General features: G+C 41.8%; 1 long non-coding RNA gene across 1 annotated transcript in view; it reads right to left on the bottom strand.

The window, feature by feature from the left end:
- Positions 1–3,770: 3,770 nt before the first annotated feature.
- Positions 3,771–9,707, bottom strand: part of LOC149372420 (uncharacterized) — a 37,677-nt gene continuing 31,740 nt past the window's right edge. Inside the window, exon 3 of the long non-coding RNA XR_016286996.1 lies at positions 3,771–3,875. This is a non-coding gene — a long non-coding RNA (uncharacterized LOC149372420). The remainder of the gene's footprint in view (positions 3,876–9,707) is intronic.

The raw sequence follows: 9,707 nt of genomic DNA, 5'->3' as shown, positions 1-9,707 counted from the left end.
TTAACTAACGTGTCACAGCCACTAGAAACAGTTTACACGAAGTTTTGCAACGAGATTCACAACTTTAAGGAAAGCTGCCCGCGTCCAGTTCTAAGAAAGCAAAGGCGGGTTCATAACAGCTTAAATGAGGCGGGAATTAGTGCTGTTGCATACAGGGATTTTTTGCGGTGCGCTACAAAAGTTCACCTAAGCACTCGTGACACCCGCACAGATTAGAGGGGGACAAGGAAAGAGTGGCTGCTCTCAATTCGTTGTGCGAAACGTCAGTATTTTCAACAAAATTTTAATAATGTTCTAAAAACGATTGTAAAATGTGGGCATTAATTAACCCCGTGGAGGCAAATGGGAGAGCTAGTCCATATCATTTTCAGTTTTCGGTGTAACAAATCGGCTAGCAAAGAAAAGAATTTCCACGTCTTTACTTGAGCGCAATTTAAATATTCTTGCAGATATTCTCTGCATCATCCATCTTCTTTTTTAGATAACGATTCGATGCCGCATGCCCTGAAAATGGCAGTTGTTAGACCACAAATTTTCTATTCTTTCATGGCGTCACTGTGGTTTTGTTGCAATTTGTCTAAAACTGTGGATACTCTTTCTTGATTTTCTTATGACCGAATGAGCGTGGAATATATCTTTTTTCTCTGTATGATTACTTAAGAAGCCAATTGTGAATGTATTTTCTTTTTCTTAGGGAAATTAACGATAAAATGTCATGCTGCTGGTTATCTCGACGTCGTTGTGCCGATTTTTCCGGGCCTAATTCCTCAAACTCCATCCGGGTTTGGCAGGCCTGTACTCGGAAATATAGGGATTTGAGAACGGCACCCTTTCGAAACAGAATCGAGTACGAATAGGCTGGCTTTGCTACCGAATGGAATACGAATAGAGTAGTTAAAAACTGAATCGAATGCGAATCGAATATCGAAAGAGCCGAATCGAATAATTGTGGGCTTGTTCACAAATATTCATGTGAAACAGTAAAGTGGCTGTCGCTAATAGTCATGGAATTATCTCTGTAGGTTTCGAAAGAGCAACTCCCATCTCCACGAGAGGACACGCAACATGGAGACAGGATATTAACACCATGACCGTCATGTCAAACGCATAGGAAAATTACCTTTTCCTACTACTGACGACGAAAGAGAACAAAGTCTCAATATGCAGACCTTGGTTCCCGAGTAAAACTGTCAATAAACGAGCCGTCTGTACAAACGAATCACACACACACAAAAAATACTAGAAATAAACACGCTATGACTAAGGTCTGCTTCTACGCATGATGATGGTCAGTGAAGTTGAAATGGTACATAATTTTGGCTGCTCAGAACCCATTATCTTGTTCATTATTATGCTTGAAACAATGAAGTGCAGACTGACGCGCTTCGTGGTCTATGACACACTTGATGGCGTCTCATTACTAGATGACCTAACTCCTGCTTCGACTGTTCACATCCCACAAATCAATCGGCTGACAGCTGCTGAATGCAGCTGCAGCACAAGCTGTAGGAAGTTTTCGTTGCAGCAATTCATGAATTACGTAAGCGTCGACTGGAAATCTTTGCACTGTAAAGCATGGAACCACCAAAGAAAAGGGTTATTATACAGTCACTTGCCCTTTTTTACTACATTCCTCTAACGTCCTGCACTCAAAATGAAGAAAGTGAAGCATCTGATAGGGCAGTAGAGATTTTGTTCTGAGTACCATCCATATTAACGCGACAAAAATGCATGGGCCCCAATGGGCTCTGCGTATTTTTTCTTGTCCACTTTCCGGATATCGAGTTTTCATATTATCGAGGCGTAAATATACTGAAAAAGTTTGTCCCTTAGAAACATTGTCCATTATTCGACATGTCCATATTAACGGGGGACGCATACGCGAATGTACAGCGCCAAATCTTGACGAGAAAGACTTACGTTTCAACCATGGCCTCCGATACTGGGCATGAAGGCAGGTTTTGCCAAACCTGGTTAGGATTTGTCGCGCCGCGTAAATATTGAAGACCTATGTAGGAGCATTATATCAACTCCGCCGCAAGAATGGGCTGCGGCGGTGCATCCTCAATCACACTGAGTGATTGTGGCCGCATGCTGAGTGGCGTCGTAGCCGGATCTGTTTTCAAAACAGTCGTCGAAAATAACTGCGGCGGGCCCTATCCGAACTTCGTGCCAGTTATTCGAAAACTAGTTGGAAACTTGAGAACGAATTCGATTCGTTTCGAATAATTTTGAGCATTGCATTTTATTAGTTCAAAGAATCGAATAGAAGGATATTCGTTTCGTTGTTCGAAAATTTAGAATATTCGCACACCGCTGCGAAAGTGTGATATGAAAACTGGCAATACAGATTATTAGTTTTATTAAGAACAATAATGTTTTGAACATATGAACTCGAGTTCGGGTGTGCTCGCTGGTAACTTACAAGCTAAAGAAACCAAAGATGAAGTATTTCATCGTAAGAATAGATCTTGGCGCACCAATTAAGTTTATTAGTTTCACTCATTCTCACCAAAAGCGGTGAATAAATAGTGCACCCAAAACTTTTCTGCGCGAGCAATTTATTAGCTTCGACATTAAGATGGACAACGGAGGAATTTAGACGAAAGAGATGGGACCGTCCTATATGACCAAGATGCTTATATATATATATATATATATATATATATATATATATATATATATATATATATATATATATATATATATATATATATATATATATATATATATATATCGAAGTATACGCTTCGTTGAAGGAAACATTTACTCGACTCGACGTTTCGATCGGAAGACCGATCTTCAGAAGTCCTGAAGAAGATCGGTCTTCCGATCGAAACGTCGAGTCGAATAAATATGTTTCCTTTAACGAAGCGTATACTTCGCTATATACTCCTGTAAGCAGTCAAGTATTTCATGCTCTCGCAACCTATATATATATATATATATATATATATATATATATATATATATATATATATATATATATATATATATATATATATATATATATATATATATGACTTTGTTCAGAAAAGGAAAAATTATAGGGTGCGAATGGGCTAAGGGTTGGGGCCTATACCGCCTTCTGCCTATGTGGGTGGAAAGGAGAATCCAACAGAAAATGAAAAGGAAGAACTCAGATGCATGCGCACGTATTTCGGTGGATACACCACGTAGAGAAAAGATGTGTAACACTGAAGTCGACCTACGAAGCCTCACGAGACACTTGCCTTGTTGCAGGTGTCTTGCAAGTGTTGCAAGCGTCCGCATGTGACAACAGCTTTCTTGAAGCTGTCACGCCACAGTGAGACATTTGAATGGAATATTCCTCCACACGTGCTTCTCAGTTGCTATCCGCCCGTATTACGTATGTGCTACGTAATACGGGCGGATAGCAACATATATGAACATGCAGCAAAGCCTCGATTGTCACATAGTGACTACGGGGAAGGCTTATGTTCGCGCGCTGGCTCTACGCCTCGTGCATCCATGCGAATAAAGCATCCAGTGTTCTTAGATATGAACATCCTATTGATTAAAAAAAAAGGTAAACAGTTTTTTAAGGGGGGATGCGGCAAATAAAATGGCCAATTTAGTCATAATTGTCGATTTCTGAATTTAAATATTTTTTTCTTAATTCTTGTGCCTTCATCTTTTTCGTGACGCTAAATTATAGCGAAATATGCAGCATAAATTGAGAAAATTACGTTTCTTTTTTTTTATATGTGGTCGTCGAAAGTTGTGAGCGAATCGCACTTCTGGCGTTTCTGGAACATCGGGAATTCAGCGGGTGCCGACGACGGAGCAGCGCCATCTTTGTATCGCCATGAAGAGGAGAAATCAGAGCTTCCGTTGGTTTCCATATCGCATTTCTGTGGCAAAAAGCAAAAACATGCGAGGGTTGATTTTCTCAGCTGTCGCTTCTTCGGTGATTGCTATATGACCCCCCTTCGGCATTTAGTAATAAATGATAGTAAACTGAGGCGTTGAGGAGAGCAGGAACCCGATTGATTTTTCTGTGTACACGAGCAATAGTTTTTAATGTTATTTCTGCTAGAAGCATCTTCATGTAAATACGCATGCAGGATTTTAACTTTTTACTCCATCACTACTTTGCATTTAACAGAAAAACTAATAGCTTTACCGCACAGAACAGGGTTTTGTGAACTTGCTGACTTAAAAAGGTTGTGCACTTTCTCTGTAATTATTTAACGTCCTGGGGTTGACCTTACGAGGGTGTTACTTGTAACTGTTCATAAACAGTACAAGCCAGGCTAAAATGAAATGCATTTCTGAAATAATCTTAAAAAGTTATATATTTGTCAAAAATTTAATGCGTTTCGTGCATAAATAACAAAACAGTCAATTGCCGCGTCCGTCCTCAATGCCTCAATTGTTAGTGCTTCAATTATTTTACAATTTAAGCAGCATGTCGTGTGTCGCGAAATGATTTGGAGGTTAGCCACCGAACGGGTGGTGGTCAGCGCGGCGATAAAAAGATTAAACTCAACTAAGTGCTAAACCGAACCTTTACGGCGTCATCGTGATACTGCCATGGCTGAAACTGTTCGAAGGAAATATTTTTCTCCCCACCTCTGAGTGCATTAGTTTTAAAGACGGCTTAGAAATAACTTGCGCAAGTTTAGTACAGTGCTAATATAGTTTCAGTATCGTGGTTGTGACGGCCGTGATAATACAGGTTAAAGTCACGTGATCAGAGACGGCCGACCTCGGCAGATTAGTACGTGATGCTTGCCTTGAAGTAATAGTGACTGGCTATCAAGAGGTGAACCTGCACGGCTAGTTGTTGTTGGTGGTGGTGTTAACCTCTCAAAATATCCCACATACCCACTGGGATCAGATAACGGTAGGAGACATGGAGGAAGGAAAAAAATTCCCTTCCCCCATGGTAGGAGAGAAGAACGAGGTCAAACACAGTAAGCCGCAAGCGGGCCCGGCGGTTTGGTGGCGCCAGCTATCGTATCAAACAGATGTGACAAGAAGATGGCTGGCTTGTGCTCCGCCGTTTACCGTAGGATGGCGCTACCTACCCATGCATAAACATCTTTTCGAGCATTTTTTTTTTTTTGGAGTCAAGCCAGATCTAGTTAATCACTTCCTTCCTCTATGGTTACTAGTCCCATGCATAAACATCTTTTCGAGCATTTTTTTTTTTTTTGGAGTCAAGCCAGATCTAGTTACTCACTTCCTTCCTCTATGGTTACTAGTGTACATAAACAACTACGCAGACGTTGGGCAGCTTCTACATTCTTGTTCCGGACTGGTATGGACGTGATGAGCGGAGCTATAGTACATTAGTATGAAAGCAATGAATTGTAGTACAAATAAATTACGTTTCACGCTAGGCACACTTCTCTCCATAGCTGGCAAGTGGCAGCGACAGCGCCGATCACATGGCGCGCATCATTCCATGCGCAGTTACTCTGTGACCATACCTATGACCCAAGAAAGTTCTTTATCAGCGAACCATGTTCCGATGTTTGTCCCACCACCCGAAAGCTCAATTCTGTTCCCTCTACCTGATGTATGATCACCGTGTGGACATTAACCCCAGCAGATTAACCAAAAGAACATCAATGCTTTCTCATTTGCCTGTTCTATGGCGGTGATCATAGGAACAACGACCCCAGCTGTAAAATAAAGAGACAAAAAGATCATAAGCATACGGAACGAGCCTACTTAAAACGCATCAAACTGCTCAACCAGCAGCAGCCTTAACTTGGTTGCAGCTCACCCGATAACGATCGAGAATGCCCCACACTGTCATCGCACCTACATCCATCTGAAACAACACAAACGCAGCTGCTTCGCATGGAGAAGCAAAAAGACAAGCACCCTAACGCACCGCTGTCACAGCCAACGGCATCTGTAAATGCTGCTGACAGCACGCAGCGACCGGCCTCGAGCAAGAGCCCTGCGCGCAGCCCAAAAACTGAGAAAACCGATACATCACAGGCGACTGGTAAGCCAAGCACTCCCACTTCCATCCCACAACCCCCATCCTTCAATTCCCTGACACCGCGAGATCTTCATGAGTGGAGCACTGAGAACTCCCTTGAAATTAACGCTAAAAAAACAAAAGCCGTCATTTTTCCGCCCAGGCAGTTTCAGATACCGCACACCTTTGATATTACATTAGGATCAGAGGCAATACAAGTAGTAGACACAATTAAAACATTAGGGGTATATCTGCACAAAAACATGTCATGGGACAACCATGTCAATTATATTTTAACAGAGATGTCTAAATCAGTTGGAAGTTTGGCAAAATTTCACTGATTCTTACCGCAAGTCGTGAAACTACACATATACAATGCATTAATATGTTCTCATATAAACTATTGCTTTCTTGTATGGGGTACAACAACCTCAACTAATCTAAATCGCATACATATACTACGGAAAAAGTACGTTCGTCATATTGTAGGGGCTGATCCACAAGCACATACGGAACAATATCCTCCTGAGACCCGAACTGAATTTGAGTGCACAAAAACTTTGTAGGGTTTCAGAATAAGCTGGTAGGAGTACAAAGGTGAAAAGTGAGAGATATTTTCTCAACAGAACTAATAGTTTCAGCTCAGCACGATGTCCAATATATTGGACACTAGGACTCAAGCCGTATTTTCCCAACCAGTGGGCGTGCCACAAAATACTTCAGATAAAGCTGTGAAAGTTGTGCGAAAAAAATACTTTATTATGACAAAATTCAAAGTAGCAAAATATACGTCAACTGAATAAAAAAGTTTCGCTGTGCTCACTTGCTGTGTGCCTTTTCGAAGCATCTTCTGTCTTTTGTTATGCAGAACTGCTGACATTTTGTGCAAAAAAACTTTGTTTTCATGGAGCACCCCTCAAACCTGCCGCGCGCAGCGTTAGCCGCGTCAGACAGCCTTGGGAAGTGGTAGGCACTTTTGTTGGTCTCTCCTCGTCGAGCTTGCTTTGATGGTGGGCTCCACTCAACTTCACTGTCACTCTCTGTTTCTTGCTTTTTTTTTCCTTGATGTTTCTTTCTTCTTGACGTTTCTTGGATTTCTTGCTGTTTTTGGATCGGCAATAGTGTCGTCGTCGCTGTCCGATAGGTCAATGTCTGATGTGTTGGAGGCCGCCGCGGTGGCTCAGTGGTTAAGGTGCTCGGCTGCTGACCCAAAAGACGCGGGTTCGATCCCGGCCGCGGCGGCTGGAATTTCTTTGGAGGAGAAATTCTAGAGGCCCGTGTACTGTGCGATGTCTAGTGCACGTTAAAGAACCCCAGGTGGTCGACATTTCCGGAGCCCTTCACTACGGCGTCTCTCATAGCCTTAGTTGCTTTGGGACGTTAAACCCCATAAACCAACTAAACCAACCAACTGATCTGTTGGCTTGTGCAATTCTTTGTAAAACTGCTTCGGCCGTCTCATGAGGAACGCGAGGCCTGTCTCCTACAACAAAAAAGACGTTATTTTGTCCCGAGCCGTTAAATACCAGCAGTATTCGTTTACAGTTAATGCGAAAGCCATCTCAAAAGCGCGGTCAAAATAACCGGGCTGAGTCCCAGCGTCCAACGTATTGGACACGTGAAATCAGATTGAAAGCACAAAAAAGTTAGGTCACGTAGAGTTATAATTATGATATCTACATGTTTTCTGTTCTATTTTTGTTGATATCCAACAAAATTTACGCATTCAAAGTACGTAAAATCGCAGAAACAACACTTACTTCTCCGGCAGGTGCCATAGAACGCCGCGCCGCTGAACGCCGCCGTTTTCGAATTGTTTTAACGGGAAAGTGAGCAGTTTAATTTCAAAAAACGTGCACAGATGGCGCCACCAGTTGTCGAATGTATTGGACAAGTGGGTTTTATGAAGATGAATCTTTCGGCGCGGGAGTACTGGCTTAAAAGCTAATGTCCAATATATTGGACAAATTGCCATACACGGGTCTCAGGAGGATATTTTACTCAGCTTAAGATAACAAGTGAGCATTGCTTATACTCACAAATATTGGCAAAAAAATACAAACAGCAACTCCGAAATAACCAGCAAGAATTTCATGCAATAGCACAAATAAGCAAGTCAACAAGTTGCCATGACTTGCGATTTTCACAGCCTTGGGAAATTCCTTTTTCCCGGACAAAGCTAGGACAACAAATGTTGCGTCACTCGCTTCCAACTTTACTAAACACACTTCACTGCAATCAAATTGACATCAACCGCACTAACATTTCCAAGGTAAAGGCTTTCCTTACAAAAATATAATCAAACCACTGAATGCATTAACACCTTCACAAACAATACTGTTGACTTTTAACTGATGTGATCATTCTCATTGCCTTATCGTATTAGGCTTTTGCTGCGGTGCAATAAATACTTTCATCGTTATTTTATTTCCTAACTTGCTTTGTACATATTCTATCTACAATTTGTATAATTTCACTCTGTGAATGGTTTTGTCGAGCTTGTTCTGTGTAATTAATACTTCTTTTGCCTTGTCCCTCCATATTAGTTTTATACGTACTTATTTCTGTGAACCTTGCACTTAGAATTGCATATTGGCATTGTGTAAATTATTTTGTAAGATTTTCTGTGCATAACTAACATTTTTTGTTCTATTCTGCAATCTGTAAATGTATCTGTTGTTATACTAGAATTTTGTCCTCACCAAATGCCATGTAAAGGGGGCTCGAACGTAATCAAGTGGACTTGCTTCACTTTTTGTTCGAGCCCCCTCCGTTGTTTCGAACGGAAATAAACTCAATTCAATTCAATTCAATTCAATTCTACTTCCCCCATTTAAGCAGCACCGCAATATTAGCAACACTTCCAACTGGCCAGTCTCCTCACGACGTGATTAGGATATCTCAGCCAACATATCTAAGCAAGCTTGAGTGACGCGTTGTTGAATACCACGGATTTTAATTCAGCGCTTAAGGTACCCACGTAATGTCTGGTGAAGTGAAGTGTCAATGACGCCTCTGCGATGCTGAGTCGCCCACCTAAATTTGTACTTATGCAGATGCGGGTTCACTGCGACAAACATTTGTGACTCTCACGTGGAGAAGTTGAAACAACAGAATATTTTCTCCTCTCTTGCCGGCGGTTCGCATTCAGAGAAAGCAGTATTTGGAGGTTCCTCTTTCGAGGTTACGACTCCCTGTCTCTCTAAGTTCGTCTCTCGTTCGGTGAGAGCGGCAAGGGATTATCGTTAAGTTGTGTCTGCGGCTACCTTCATTTTTACATTATTGGAACTGGTCGGTTACCTCGTTAACTGCATATAAAATTCTGCCGCATGTCCAAAAGTGTATTTTATCATATTCTTTATACTTCACATTCATTTAATTTATTTAAATGTTTCAACAATTAACGTAATGTTTTTTCTAGTTGCAGACATCACTATTCTACTTCGCCGCCTCACACCTTTCTTTTTCGCACAATTACTTCCTTGGCATTTACCACCGTACCTTGGCCAATCCCCCTCTCATGGGTATGTGCCATGTTTACTGAGGTAAACAACAAAAAACAACAAGGGCTCCGGAATCTCCGGAATAATTTCTACAACCTAGGGATCTTGAACGTGCAATGGCATTTCACAGCACACGGGCTCGTGGCTGGGTTTGAACCCGGTAATCCCTGCGGAGGAACGCGTGTCATTATGGCAACCAACGGGTTCGGGAGGAACCAGTCCCAGATTCTGCTACGCCTTTC

The sequence above is a fragment of the Amblyomma mixtum genome, chromosome 1, assembly GCF_055824585.1.
Source record: "Amblyomma mixtum isolate Tamu chromosome 1, ASM5582458v1, whole genome shotgun sequence".
Lineage (NCBI taxonomy): Eukaryota > Metazoa > Arthropoda > Arachnida > Ixodida > Ixodidae > Amblyomma > Amblyomma mixtum.
This window is presented reverse-complemented; position numbering and strand designations above follow the sequence as displayed.